Source organism: Diceros bicornis, unplaced genomic scaffold (assembly GCF_020826845.1).
Source record: "Diceros bicornis minor isolate mBicDic1 unplaced genomic scaffold, mDicBic1.mat.cur scaffold_181_ctg1, whole genome shotgun sequence".
In the NCBI taxonomy this organism is placed as follows: domain Eukaryota; kingdom Metazoa; phylum Chordata; class Mammalia; order Perissodactyla; family Rhinocerotidae; genus Diceros; species Diceros bicornis.
The window spans coordinates 163,789-179,002 of record NW_026691078.1 but is presented as its reverse complement, the minus strand read 5'-3'; the positions used below and the strand labels follow the sequence as shown (position 1 = coordinate 179,002).

At 36.4% G+C, this 15,214-nt stretch overlaps 1 pseudogene; it reads right to left on the bottom strand.

Moving 5' to 3' along the window:
* Positions 1-1,681: 1,681 nt before the first annotated feature.
* LOC131402598 (small ribosomal subunit protein uS19-like) lies at positions 1,682-4,532 on the bottom strand (annotated as a pseudogene).
* Between the last annotated feature and the right edge of the window lie 10,682 nt (positions 4,533-15,214).

The following is a 15,214-nucleotide window of genomic DNA, read 5'->3' as shown; positions in this document are numbered from 1 at the left end:
AAATTCCCCCATTGACACATTTTGGTTGTTATAATCATCTTTGACAAAGAAGGTGCTATAGTAAAGTTGCCTCTCAGTCCTCATACTGAAAAATATCTCAGATTAAAAATTTGAGACATGTAATTGACAATAGTGCAACAGCCAGGAGTAGAAATAAAGGGATCCATGCAAGGCCTGCAAGAGACCAGAATGCCTCAATTATGATAACACCAAAAACCAACCACCACAGAGCTTATAAACTTACAACTTTCCCAAGTAAATTCTCTTAGAAATTATAAGTAAATTCTCTTAGGCAGGTTTGGCTGTGAGATAAGGCTAACTGGCTCTGATTATTACATTTGATCCCTTGGTATGTACTTTGAAAACCATATAATTTTTACCAATAACGCAGGTACCAGGAGATTCTTTTGTTATGCAAAGCCAACTGTGAGTAAATCGGCAGAGCACGTCAAACTTAACCAACAGGCCACCGGGGCTGGCCCTCATCCTTAAGGATGTTAAAGTGTAGTTGACTTATCCCCATACAAAGGTGAAGAGTACATGAGACTACGCAAGTGGGGCAGAGGAAATATCACGTAGGAATTCAGAACAAGAGATCAGTGTAGGACAGAAAAAAACAGAGAACACTTGAAGAAGGAGGTGAGACTTGAAATGTGTTTTAATGGATAGGAAAGATTTCAAGAGGAAAAACATATTTCTCATCTTAATATTCAAATTAAGATGGGATTTTAAAGTGTGGTTACTAAATAGTAATGTATTTAAAAGAGCACATAAATTCAAAATGAGCAGTAGTGAATTTGAATTATCTCTATGCTTGTGATATTTTACAGATGATCTAGGAGACTTGAGATTTCATTGAAAAGGAAACAGATGTTAAAACAATTATTTTTGTTAAGTTAGATGTTTTAAAAAATGCTAGCATAACAGTTGACTATTTTAATATTTGGTGCCCAGATTTCTTTTCTAAAGCAAGACAATGAGAAAAAGAATGTAAACATGCTAGGAAAAGTGTAATTATACGTTGCACTTTTTTGCTAATGCTGTGAATCTTAAATTAAAAGGCCAGTTACACTATTAATGCTGCTTTTAGTTTTAACCACCAAAAGTGCAGAGCTGTTAATTTAACCATCTTTGTTACCTTACAATTCTTTCTATAAATCAAAGAAATCTAAATTAGACACCATTGTCTTTGCAAAATAACATGGTAGCAATAGATTTCACAGCAATTTTCACTGAATTCTTATTGAATTTCAGAATATTTTATCCCATTTTAGCTAATTCTTAAGAAGACTTTAGGAAATAATCACTTCCTTTAGTATACATAATGCTTTCTGAAATTTGCTTCATAGGAAAATAGATTAAAAATTAGTAATTAATAAGTCACAATTGCCCCTTAAGGTTAGTCATCATTATTTTTATTCATTCTTGCAAAGTTGTAAACTCTATTTGACTGAATTAACAGTTCCCAATATCACATTTATCAGCTCCAGGAATTAACAGAATATTGGCACTGAGGATGAAGAACTGGTGTAATTGTTTTGGTAACCCACCATCTTTACAATCCGGACGTAGATGAAAACATAGTTTTGGATTTGGATATGGGTAGGAATACTTATTGACACCTGCATCATTTTCAGCTGTATTTTTGAATTTAGTTTCAGAACAATGTATCTGACATAACTTATAACTTGGGACAATCACTGGTGTCTCTCTGAGCCTCCTTTTCTTCATCTGCAACATGTGCTCTACTGCTAAGAACAGGTGTGGGGCAAACAGGATAACACATGCAGAAGGGCTCTGAGGTAGGAGCTTCACTGTAGAAATTGTGAAAATTAATAAAGGAAAACCTCACTTAAAACGGAGTCAGGAAGCTCCTTAGGGGAGGTCTACAGGACACAACTTCCCTGAAGCTTACTTTACAATTTGGACAGGAAGTGCAACTACTACTCCAGCAGGAGGAAGAAAGATTTTCTCCTTGCCCAGCAACAGCCCAGCCAATGAGAAGCTTCACAGCTCAGCCAACGAGAAGCCATCTCCACCCCAAACTCTTACTTTCCTCCAATGAATTTTTGTTCAAAACAGCCCCTCCCAACCCCCTCTTCTTCTCTATAAAAGCAAGCTCCCCTCCCTTATTCTCTGGATTTGCCTGTGGTCTGCCATAGTTTGCATTTAACAAATTGCAATTCCTCTGTCTACTCTCGAATAAACTCATTTTGCTGGTAGGATAACTGGCTATTTTATTTTAAAGTTCACAAAATAATATACCTGCCATTTCTTGTTTCCTCCATTTCCATTATACTCTCTTATATCTGGCAAATTCCTCCACCTTTGCTTAATTGGTGAAGAACCTTAAATTTACAGTTTCCGTAATTCTAAACTGGTTCCCACACCTCACACACATTATTCCCGTTCTTTGGGTATCATGCTGCTAGGGGCTGGAAGAGTGGTACAAATACCACCAGGTAACCCTTTTTTGAACCACATGCACTTTGTGTTCTGAGTTATGTGCATATAGAAATGTACATGTACATACTTATATTAAAATATGGCAATAAACTAAACCATTAAATATTGAATCAATATTTAAATTAAAATATGGCAAATAAGGATGGGCAACTGATCCACATGCTAAAAAAATCTTTCTGAAATGCTTCTATTCACAATATTGGTTTATATTCATTGATAAGCTGTCCTTATGCTTAAATTAATCTGAATTTGCCTACTTATATTGTGTTGATTTACAAATCATCTCAAGTTTAGGAGCTCAAATTTCAATAACTATAAGTAACCCAAGATTATGGTAATAAATAAAATAATCTAAAGAAATCACAAGAATCTTTTAAAGATGCTCTACTACCATCATGCAAGAAATTATTTTAATTATGAAAACTTTAAAAAAAAATTATTTCTACTTCTAACCATGACAGAACGTGCCTTGGTCCTTGACTTGCCGTCTCACCATAAAAAGCAAGAATACTGGAAAGCATGAAACAACTCTTTTCAGATATCGGGAAAACACACAATGCAGGGCTGTGATCCTCAGGAAGAAAACAAAAGAAGAAAACACTAAAATCTCTCCCTTTTACTGACGGCATTTGCTCTCCAAACCCAGAGCAGGGACGGAGAAATAAGCAAAGATGGGAGTTCAAGGAGACTGAGGCGTCTGAATTTTAGCACTTGTACTGAGAAGCTTGGAAACAGTCAATGTCTCAAGGGAAAAACTGGAATATTTGATTCACTTCTCGTGCCTCCCTTCTTTCTGGGATCTTGATGTTCCTCAAACCCAGGTGCTTTGGCAGAACCAAATTCTAATTTTTGTCTCTCCAGATCTGAAAAATTGTTTAAAGCTCTCCTGACTCCCCTGCCTTTTAGGAGCTTCTCAACCTGCTTTGTCTCTCCTCTCCCACCAAGAATGAGCAAATGTCCTATGGGGCATATGGGGTAAAATGAGAAAGCAACCTGCAGAATGTCGAGGCCCGACTCAATTGGTTTCCCTACACATTGGAAATTTGGCTTCTCACTATTGCCTTAATTTTCATTTTCCTACTAATATATAATAATTCTAAGCAATGAAGTTTGTCTCCCAAATACATTAGTAAAACTTGGCAAGAAAAACAAGGAGATGGCAGAATATTCTCAAATTTTAAAACCTGAAGGTCTGGACCAAAAAAGAGGACTATCAGGTTGGGGTCGAGATAACAGATACGGCCAGAGTAATGACTAACTCCAAAGCTAGCTTCACTGAAGAGAAGGCATTTTAAAGATTGAAGAAAAATCTTGTCAGAAGATCCCAGAAAAGTTCTAATTTTCATTACCAGTTAATAAAGTTATTGATACAGAAGTGTACAGAACAGAACATGGCTCTTGTTTATTTTCCTTGCACTTTTTGGCCTGGGATATGGGTTTTAAATAGACATTGTCTGTACCACCTTCATTAAAATAAACAAAATATTTGTAAAAACCATGAAAGAAGAAAGGAAGGAAGGGAAGGGGAGGGGAGGGGAGGGGAGGGGAGGGAAGGAGGGAGGGAGGGAGGGAGGAAGGAAGGAAGGAAGGAAGGAAGGAAGGAAGGAAGGAAGGAAGGAAGGAAGGAACTCTGTGCCTTTATTGGCCAAGCAGGCCACCTGAGTGAGATGAAGTGGGAGGTGTGGGTGGCCCCGGTGCCTGGCTGGCCATGGTTCCCGGGCCTGTAGGTGATGAGAACGCACCTAGGTAGTGGCCAGTCATCTCTCGCTAGGTTTCTACCTGGCTGAAGGTCTTGCCATTGTAGACGCCCACCATCTCCAGCAGGACGACCATGTCTCCAGGTGCATCTTCAGCACCTCAGGCCTCTCCCCGGCAGCGCCTCCTTCCTGGGCTCGCGCAGGCGCGTCAGCGGAAGAGCCGCCTCCACGGCAGGGCGGGTTTAGTGGCTGCGGCTGCACCCGCTGCTCCAGCTGCTCCTAGAATGTGACCCCGGCTGGGCGAGAGCCGCCCCGCGGTAGGTGCATTTGCAGAAGGTCCGCTTCTTCTTCGGCTCTACTTCCACCATCTTGTCGGTTCTGCTTTTCAGAATGTTGGTTTTCCCGTACATAAAGGAAAAGGTACGAACATATTCTCTCTCTAAATATTTTTAATTTTAACAAAGAAATTTTTATTATTTTTAGTTTCGAAAAGACAGCTACAATCAAAGAAACTCTAAACTGGTCCTGGCCAATAGAAATATAACAAGCCACATATGTGATTTTCACCTTTTCGTAGCCAAATTTTAAACAGTAGAAATGAAACAGATGAAATTAGTTTCAATAATATATTTTTATTTAACCCAATGTATCCAAAATATTATCATTTACACGTTTAATCAATATAAAAATTATTAATGATATACCTGTCATATTCACTACAACACAATAATGTTGATGCAGTGGTTAAGGTGAAATGTAGTCCCACTAAAGCAATAAAGATTTATGAAAGAAAAAATGTTTTAGGTGCTTCAGTTTTTAAGTTAAAATTAAATAAAATTTAGAATTCACTTCCTCCATAGCTCTACCCATATTTAAGTGCTCAACAGCTTCGTGTGCTTAGTGGCTGCCATCCTAGACAGCACAGTTCTAACCTCACTTGTTGATGGAAATTAGTGATTTTAAACGGAGGCTGCAGATCGCTGCCAGAGATGTGTTGGTCAAAGAAATATCTCCCTCAAAAGAGAGGCAGTGTTGAGAACGACAAGATGAATTAGTCAGTTATAGCTCTGACTTTAATTTTCAAAAGAATAAATAAGCTAATTAAAATCATTATGAACAATGCTGTTGATCTTAAAATCAATTCTCTTGTCATCCTGCCAAATAACAGTATTTCAAAATCTTTCCATCTAAAATCCTATTTTCTTACTGAAAAACATTTACCCTTTAGCATTTTTACTTTCATATTCTCACTGTACAAATTATTGCATTTCATCAAGACCCCAGAGCATGAGCCATTTCGTATACTGTGTCATCAGCCTCCTAGTGACTGTACTTTTGTCCCTTGTTGAACCTGTGGTCCATCACTTTCAAATACTCTCCACCCGCAACCCACAACTGCTTTGTTTTTTTGTCCTCCCACTACACTGGATCTGTACATCACTATCAGGAAATCACTCCAAACATTTGCTCTCCTGCTTTTATATGCAGACCATTAAGCACTGCTGGGAAAAATCATACCTCTGTACCAAATAAGTTTTCTCTGTTCAAGTTCACTCAACAATCCTTCTATTTGTTCTCGTCTGTCAACTCCATCAGCCCTTCTACGTGGCAGAGTCTCCAACTCTTAGACATTTTTCTCTATTTCTCCATTTTGTCCCCATGCTCATGCGCACCTCCATGCCCGTCTTTGATAGAGAAAATGTATCTTTTTAAGTTACAGCAAAGACAAAAGCCAAGTAGCAGAAATTCACTCAACCTCTACCTCCACCCACAAATGAACTGATCTTCATATACCACTTTCCCTCCTTCTTTCATATCTCACTGAAAGAAGGGCCAAGTTATCTGTTCAGTTTACTTTGAACTTAATAGAACTTTGAACCTCCTCAGAGACCTTTTTCCTCAGTATCTTTCTTTCTTTTATTTTTTTACCTTCAGTGTATAATTATCTCTTCTGTGTTAAAAAGAAAACCTCCCAGCATTTTTTTTTATTTTCCTATGTATATTATCCTATCTTTTTCCTTTCTTCACATTTGTCCCCGAGAAAAACATTGTCTTCTCACATTGTGTGACTTTCTTTATCTCCCGTTGATTCCTAATTACATTTACTCCTGGCTTCTTTCCCCACAGTCCACAGAATCTGGTCTCAATGAGGTCAAGGTTATTGTCTCTAGTGCCAGATTCAGTAGACGTGTCTAAGTACTTTCTTCACCTGATCTCCCTCTGTGCCATCTGATTAATTCCTCTTTCTTCTCTTGGCCTTCTTAATGCTGCTCTTTGCTAGATTTTTCCCAAATATTCTGGTCACTTCTTTTCAGTCTTTGTTATCACAGCTTTTTCTGATTGCATATTAAGAAGTTACGAATTTTAGTAATATAAATTTCTAAATAACATTCTCAATATTATAATATGAAAAGTGAAAGTGGTGGTTTTCTTCTGAAAATCATTCAGCCTATTGACTTGATGAAGAGACAATTCACCAAGCCAGGTGAACTGATTTGCTTTACGCGGGAGCTTATACTCTTGAAAATAAAGCCTCTATTCTTCAAATGTGTCCTGAGAGAAAGTTATGTAAAAACCTTAATAGCAATATAATCAGACTGTTACCACGCAATTGCACCATAAAGAATACCAGTCATGGATATAATCATGGAAAATTGCCAGACAATTGCAACATTAAAATGCATCAATCATAGACACAATCACACAAATGACTACAATCAGTAGTAAAATTTAAAGCAATTACAACTTTTAACGGAATTATTATGTGGGAAAATTATTTAAATAACAATACTGTGTTTCTAACTTTTACATAAATTCAAGAGAATGTCTCTGATACATGAATGCCTCCCCAGTAGAAGGGCACTTCTGCGCTAACCTCCAATTTCTTTCAAATGTCCTGGCCACTTAATTGTTAATGTATCTGAATGTCAAGTCTCAATTCCAAAGAAAGAGAGCTCCTAAAATGTAAGAAATAAGGTACACTCATATTAGAAAATTGTAATTGTGTCCTACAGGAGAAAAACTGATTTCTAAATATTACAAGGAGATGACATCAAAATGGTAAGCTGTTTAAATAATTTTTCAAATGTGACTTTCTAGCTGTTGCCAAGACATGAGAAATTAGTAACACTGTGTATATAAAGCAAAAATGTAACTTAAGAGAAAAGCAAATGCCCAGAAGCTCATAAAACAAAAGCATGCAGTCACCCTATCTACTCATGTTTAAGATGATGTCTTAAATCATTTTCTTTTTAAATTTTTTTTTTGTTTTTTGCTTTTTATCTTCTTTATTCCTATTCACAGAGGTCATAACAAACTTAGATATATTTAATTCAAGCCTCCCTATTTTTGACTAAAATGAAAATTCTGTTCAGTTGAAATTAACCAGTGCAAAATTGCCACAGGCACATTCCAGCCAGAGAGTGCCTGGGTGTCAGAGCCCTCTGCCTGTCTAAAAGTCCCACATCACACTCCAGTGTTTTCTCCAGGCAGGCAGCCCATCCTTTGATGAGTTGATTCATGCTTCCGATCTTCCTGCCTCTGGCCTTGACCTGAGTACTGTGGCTAAATACACTAACAATACTTAAATCTTCAAAACTAGAGAAAGTTAAGAAGGCATGAAGGGCGGTATCAACTTAGAGACAATAGAGCCCACAGAACACTATTGCAGAACACAAGTTGGCCCAAACTTGTCAAAAACTCTCTCTCAAACACAAAGCCTAGAAAATAGCCAATTATTTATTTAATTATCACATATATTATTTAAAATGTAAATATCTATGAACGTTTTAAATAAATTTTTTTTCATCAAGACATCTAGCAAAGAATCCAAAATGCCTTACTGATGCAGTAACTTTCCCTAAAAATATCTGAGTTCTTCACCCAAGAAGAAAGGAAAGGTGTATGTGAATATGGCAGGGCAGGAAAAGCTATAACAAAACTGTTATGTTGTTATAAGCTTAAGACCCCTGGGACAGAGGATCACCAGAAAGTAGAATAAATGACCAGAAGGAATGGTTCCAAAGACAAGACACAGCTTAGGTCAAGATAATTCACATCAATCTTGCATCAAGCAATAAGCTAAAAATGTGTATTTTTGCCTCTTTCGCATGCATCCTTCTCCAATTGAACCCATATTCCCACAGCCCAAATCAAAGCTATTACTCTTATTGTCAATTCAGCTACATGATTGCTAAATGGACTTTCTTGATCTACCTTGAGAAAGTACTGTTATGTAAGAAATAAGCATGTAGGTAATATATAGCATATAAACAAATTAGTTGCAAATGACCAAATTACTAGGAAACTCTTGTTTTAAATTCTACACTGTCAGAAAGAAATTCCTTTAGCTATGATTTTTATTTCAAAAAAAATTAAAATAAACTGAGATATTTTGCTTTGAAAAATTAAATATAAAGCCTTGTACACTGAAAACTGACACATTAAAAAAACCTAATGTCTGAAACTTGGAAACATGAATGCTTCAGAGGCCTTCAAATGAAAAAGGCAATTTAACTCACTTTCCTCTTTGCCTGAATATTGGTGCAATATTATTTAATGCCACTAAACCAGCTTGTCAGTTTTTTCATGTTACTTTCCATTGGCAAATGTATAATGTGTCCAGTCTTTTATGGAGCTCTGCTTATATGCCAGGCACTTTACCAAATGCTTCGCATATGTTATCTCATTTAATCCCTCCAGCAACCCCTTTAAAATGCAACTTTTTCCCTATTTTACAGATTAGGAAATTGAAGCTCGGAAAGATGAGTACAACTAATTGCAGGAAAGGTAGAATAAAATCTAAATCTGTCTGACTCCAAAGCCAGAATGCTCAACCTGTGCAATAAATGTCCTCCCTAAATGACTAAGGTAGATCAACTTGCATCTAGAGAAAAAATAATTCAACTTCCAAAAGTACATTGCAATATAATTCAATACAGGAATTTCTAGTAATTTGAAAGAGTTAATAAGCTAAGGTAACCCAAATTGAGCAATATTTTACGAAGTTACTAGCCAGTTCTCTTCAAAAACCCAAGGTTGTAAAGTACAAAGAAATTCTGAGGAACAATTACACATTAAATAAAACTAAAGAAATATGACAACTAAATATAAGGAGTTATCCTGGAGTGGACTCTGGACTGGGGAGGGGGGCGGTATAAAAAGTAGCTACAAATAACATTATTAGGACAGAAATTTAAGTGTGGAGTATGGATTAGACAGTAGTATTATATCAATGTTAAGATTTCTGATTTTTATAACTGTACTGTAGTATATAGGAGGTTTTTGTGCTAATGTTGCAGCTCTAAGTTTGAAATTATCTCAAATCGTAGCAAAATAAAAAGTGGCTGATAGATAAAAGCAAACAATTAAAATAAGTCAAATAGGAAGAAAACAATCAGATTGATAACACTTCATAATTTTTATATTCTGACAAATATATATACTAGGGTGAATAAGGAAGAAAATGAGTAAATACATTGCTTTAAATTTTTCATTATTTGAGGGAATAATACTACGTATTCCCTATAGAATTCCTCCAGGGGCATTATAGTTGATTAGTATTACTTTTTTTTTAATTGGAAAGAATCTTTCAGAGTCTTGCGTAAGAAGATTTGGCTACTATTTTAAGAGTTTATTATGCTTATGCTCAAGTAATCTTGAATTACAATATAAATCCCTTGAGAGAATATTGATAGTCACATAACTACTATATAAATTCATTGCCACAGTATTTTAAATATTCTCCCTTGATATTCTTAATCTCCATATAATATAGAACAATGCTGATATTTTAACAAGAATGGAAAGAATACTGATTGCTACTACCTTTGAATGATACGTCACTTCCAGCAAAGGCTCAAGATGAGAAAAGGAAAGAAAGCTGAAACTAAAGACTATTTTCCAAAACTATACAAACATAAAAATGTAAAGATATACCTCAATTTGTTGCTAGTAAAGTACAGCTAAGTGCATTCAGTATCATTTTTTTTAAGGTTTGAGGTAAATATAAATTTTTTTTCAGTAAAAAAAAGTCATATGAATGTTGGTAATATATTTTAAACATCTCTATTTAGGAAACTCAGAAAACAATTAGACTGTATAATCATATCTGAGTTTAGTAAAGGGTCTGAGTTTAGTAGAGGGTACTCTATAAAAGTACACATACTAGACTATGTGCTCTAAAATTATCTTTTAAAACAAAATTTTGAGTGGATTTTGACTATTTTATATCTTTCAAAAAGAGATATAGGAAGGAAATATGTCAAAATGTCTGATAGATCTGGGTACAGGGAGTAGATATCTCACTATTTTCGGTAAGTTGGTTTTCCTTCAAAATTAATTTTTTTTAAACTTAATAGTTTGTTAGAAGAGTTTCATTGGAAAATGAGGTGGTATTAGGAGAAAATGACTATTTATTCCCAAATCTTTGTTTTAATTTTCTACAAAACACTGGTGTTTGTAAAATCAGGAATCCTAGGTTTAGTCAGGATCTTCAGTCATCTGTGTAATATTTTTAACCTCTCTAGGCTTCCTCATCTATAAAATTATGATATCTTAGAATCCTTTAAACTCTGAAATTGATTCTCAGACATACTATAGAAACAATAGCAAGAGAATATTGTTAAAGCCAGGATTGTTGGGTTTAGATATCTTCCAAAACTAACTTAAGTAAAAATAAAATGGAGACAGGAGAGGCAAGAAGTTTCGGCAACTCTAAGTGAGCTGTAACCAGGACCTGAAAAGCAAAGACGGCTAAGCCCTTGCCTCTCTCAGGAGCTCTCTCGCTCTCGTTTAGACTACATACTTTCCTCTCTTCTTCTCTGTGCATGTCTCCTTCATTTTTGTCTTTCTCTGAAGACTGGCTTGCTCTTCTTTTCCATGCACGTGACCACATATGATGAGGTCACCAAAACCTCACTGTTATATGACTTCATTGACTGAATAGCCAACTAGGGATTTTGGATCTCAAATTCAAATTCCCAGGAGAGAGACATTTTGTCTGACTATCTGTTGCCATGCAACTGTGATCTCTTGGGTCATGGCCCAGTCCTCAGGGCTGTGGAGGCACATTTGTTCTAGCACAGATCCAACAATCAGTGAGATTTTGAGAATCAGAAAGTTTCTGCAAGGTAGGAACAAAAAGAGTGTGATAAGGTATGACAGTTAATAATGAGGATTATGAAGAAAAATAAAAGGCCAACCTGAGAGTGAAAATCACCCTAATAACAAAAGCCATTGTAAGAAGAACTTTAAGAAAGGTGGTTTGATATGTCGACTATGTAAGAGGTTCGATCCATAAGGCAATAACCAATATAACAGCAGTGAGTTCTTCTGATTTCATAGGGTTTTACCACCACCTAAGAATTCCACTGTGTGCATTAGAGAAGAAAGCATTGAAATACCTATCAGGACAAATAATAGCCCAAATGCTTCAATCCAACAATCCTTCATTTTCAGTCTTCCAAAGATCTGTGGGATGCTTTCTAGGTTAAGATGCCAAGCATTAACCCATTCTTGAAATTCTTCACTTCATGTAAAGAGATCCACAAGAAGAAGTATAAAGATACGAGTTACAAATGGAGGTCATATGCTTTCATGATGTAGAAGAATAGATAAAAGAGTTCTCCCAATAGGATGATGAAGAGAAAAGTATGGGGGTAAAGGGGCAGATAGGTATGGTGACGGATGGCAAGTAGACTTTTGGTGGTGAACACGATGCAGTCTATACAGAAGTAGAAATATAATGATGTATATCTGAAATTTATATAATGCTATAAACCAATATGACCTTAATTTTTTAAAAAAGATAAAAGTATGAAGGGAATAACAAATTGTTCAGTGAGAAAAGGTATAAAAAATGTACAGGACTGGTCCAGAATCTTGGGAAAGCTGTCTACTCAGCTGTCATCTCCTTCAATTCCTGGAAATCTTACTTTCAGGTCACCAGTTGGTGTGCAGGTCCAGTCAGGGTTTAGTGGTCTCTTTAGATGTAACTTATGAATCCAAGGGTCTACCTTGGAGTCTAGTGACACAAGGGCTGGTTAACAGTAGCTGATAAGTTTCCTTCCAGTGAGGTTGGAGGGAGTCTTTCTAAAGGTGTCTTTTCCAGTGTCTACAGGAAAGTTCTGGGCTGCAGATTATGATGTCTGGTGTTTTAGTCTCCCGGGAGTGTACTGTGGAAAGACTGTTCTACCAAAGTGTGATTATTCTCTATGGATTTGGTTAGGCCTTTGCCAAATTGACGTATATCCCCTTTTATCAGCTGTGGATCAAAGGAAGTAGGGGCTAGGTGCATTGAGTATCCCGTTATAAGGAGAACAGATTCTTATTGAACTTATGCAAATATGTATATTGTCATGAAACTAAGAATATTTAATAAGAATTTCAGAATTCTAGAGGGATCAGGTATGGAGAAAAAGATAAACGCTTCAACCTTCGCTGCAAAGATACACTTTACCAAATTGCTGTAAGTTATAGATTGCTTAAAAGAGAGGAGAAAAGAGGGTCCTTTAAATCTGGAAAACAAAATATCAAAGCAATCAGTTTCCCATTAGAATTTTAGAAATTCCCACCCAGTTCAGTGTTATGATTTGATAACCCAAAGTTATCAAAGACCTGTACTCTAAAGTACTTGTCAAAGTCTTTTCTATCACTCTCTTTGAAGATGAAGCACTTTTGCAGCCACAGTTCTTTGCCAAAGCCCATCAGAGTAAAGCAAAAACTGTCTATAAATGACAAAAGACTCTAAAATGCCCATTATTAAAGATCTGATGAGCAGTCATTATAATGCAATTGACAAAGGAATTTGGTTATTTTGGGGACATGCAACATTTTAAGATAATAGTTGGAGTTTGATGATGTTATATTAGGACACATCCGATTTCCAGGAATTTCGTGTCATTTCTGGAGCACTAACAATATGTACCTACACAGATATGATGTAAAGAAGGCTTAGTATTACTTCTTATTTGATACTTCCCATGTAATTTAACATATCAAATAAACCTAATTAGGTTAATATCTCTCAGGTCAAAAAGACAGTATTTAGAATTTGATTCAGGGAAGTTGGTTAAAAATATCAAAAGATTTTAAAACATTTAATCCAAAAGGTTCACAGATTTTTATGAAACAATATTTAATTATCCATTTAACCAAAGCAACAAAAAGATTTTAAGGGAAAATGCAGAAGGTTACATAGTTTTAAGCAAAACCCAGTTCTTTTTTTTTTTTTTTTTGTGAGGATATCAGCCCTATGCTAACATCTGCCAATCCTCCTCTTTTTTGCTGAGGAAGACTGGCCCTGGGCTAACATCCGTGCCCATCTTCCTCCACTTTATATGGGACGCCGCCGCAGCATGACTTGCCAAGCAGTGTGTCGGTGCGCACCCGGGATCCGAACTGGTGAACCCCGGGGCCCCACAGCGGAGCGTGTGCACTTAACCGCTTGCGCCACCAGGCCGGACCCAAAACCCAGTTCTTTTAATATTGAGAAAATGCAGCTTTTCTAAGTAATTGAAGACCTAATAAAGACAAAACAGAGAATCTTTGTTTTCTAGGCAAATTACATTAAAGATAAAGAAACTTTCTTTAGAATTTCTTTTTTTTTTTTTTTTTTTGTGAGGAGGAGCAGCCCTGAGCTAACATCTGATGCCAATCCTCCCCTTTTTTCTTGAAGAAGATTGGCCCTGAGCTAACATCCATGGCCGTCTTCCTCTACGTTATATGGGACGCCGCCACAGCATGGCTTGACAAGCGGTGCGTCAATGCGCGCCCGGGATCCGAACCTGTGAACCCCAGGCTGCCACAGCGGAGCGCCCGCACTTAATCGCTTGTGCCACCGGGCCGGCCCGCTCTTTATAATTTCTTATTAAGAGCAGATCAATAATCTGAGAAGACTTTGTCCAAGGACTTTGTTCTTTGTACTTTTAATTAATGTCCGAATTTTAATTTTGCACCAGTGTACTTTTGATATTAAAATTATTTTTCAATAAATTCACTTTAATCTTAGCCAGCTTGACCACACATTAAAATTTCTTTTTAAAGATTCGTTTTTCACAGTCTTCTACAATTTTTTGTCTTGTTTTGTCCTTTTTTTTTTTTTTATTTTGGAGCAATCATTTTATTTTAGAACAAAATTACTTTCTTTTTCCTTCAACAAAATTCCCTCTTCATTCTTCATATCTTCTTTCACTGAAAACACATAGCCTACTTTTCTTGCTTACTTTTCATTTACAGACATTCTCTCAATTTCAAAAACTTATAAAGTGTATCCAGAAAAGAAATGAAGCAAAGCAGTTGTTACAGAATAATTACAGATTTTACCTTGGAGGGTGGCATAATTGCCTATGCATTACATTAAATGAATATAAACTCCTTCCACATAGTACAAAGTAAGCCATATGCTTTTTGGATATTATAGAACGAGATTCACTTGGGTCTATAGGTTCATCCTGACATTGCTCTGCCACACTGTTCATGATAGAATAGGCGGATAGAACAAGATCCCCACATGGTTGCTGAAGACGGCTGCTGTAAGTTGAGTAGGCAGAATAAAGATTTGAAAGATGGAACAACAGCGTCTAAACTGATGGCAGGGCTATAAATATCTGGGAAGCCGTCACCAGAATTCCCAGCATTGTAAGTAGTTATAAGAACTGGGGGAAGTTCTTTTAAACAAAGATTGTTGCCTGGCTGTAAATCTGAAAAAACAGGCAACAGAGTATGAGCCTGTCAGAGAATGATTACAGCCTGGCCTTGAGGAGTTATCCTTGTGTGCCTACAGGACAGCAAGGGTGGTGGTTCTTGCATTGGCCTCTCCATCTGGCTGCACAGACCTTTCTGTTGCTCAATTTACTGTAGTATAAGAGCAATGGTTTTCAAACATGTTGAATCATTCCACAGCAAGAAATCTAGTGTATATCATGGTCCAGCATTTGCCTATATATATAAAACCATATAAGTATCTGAAATAAAAGTTTAATAAACTGATATGTATTTCCTATGCTTAATATATGCCATATGTGCCTTCTATTTTGCATTTTATGAAATTA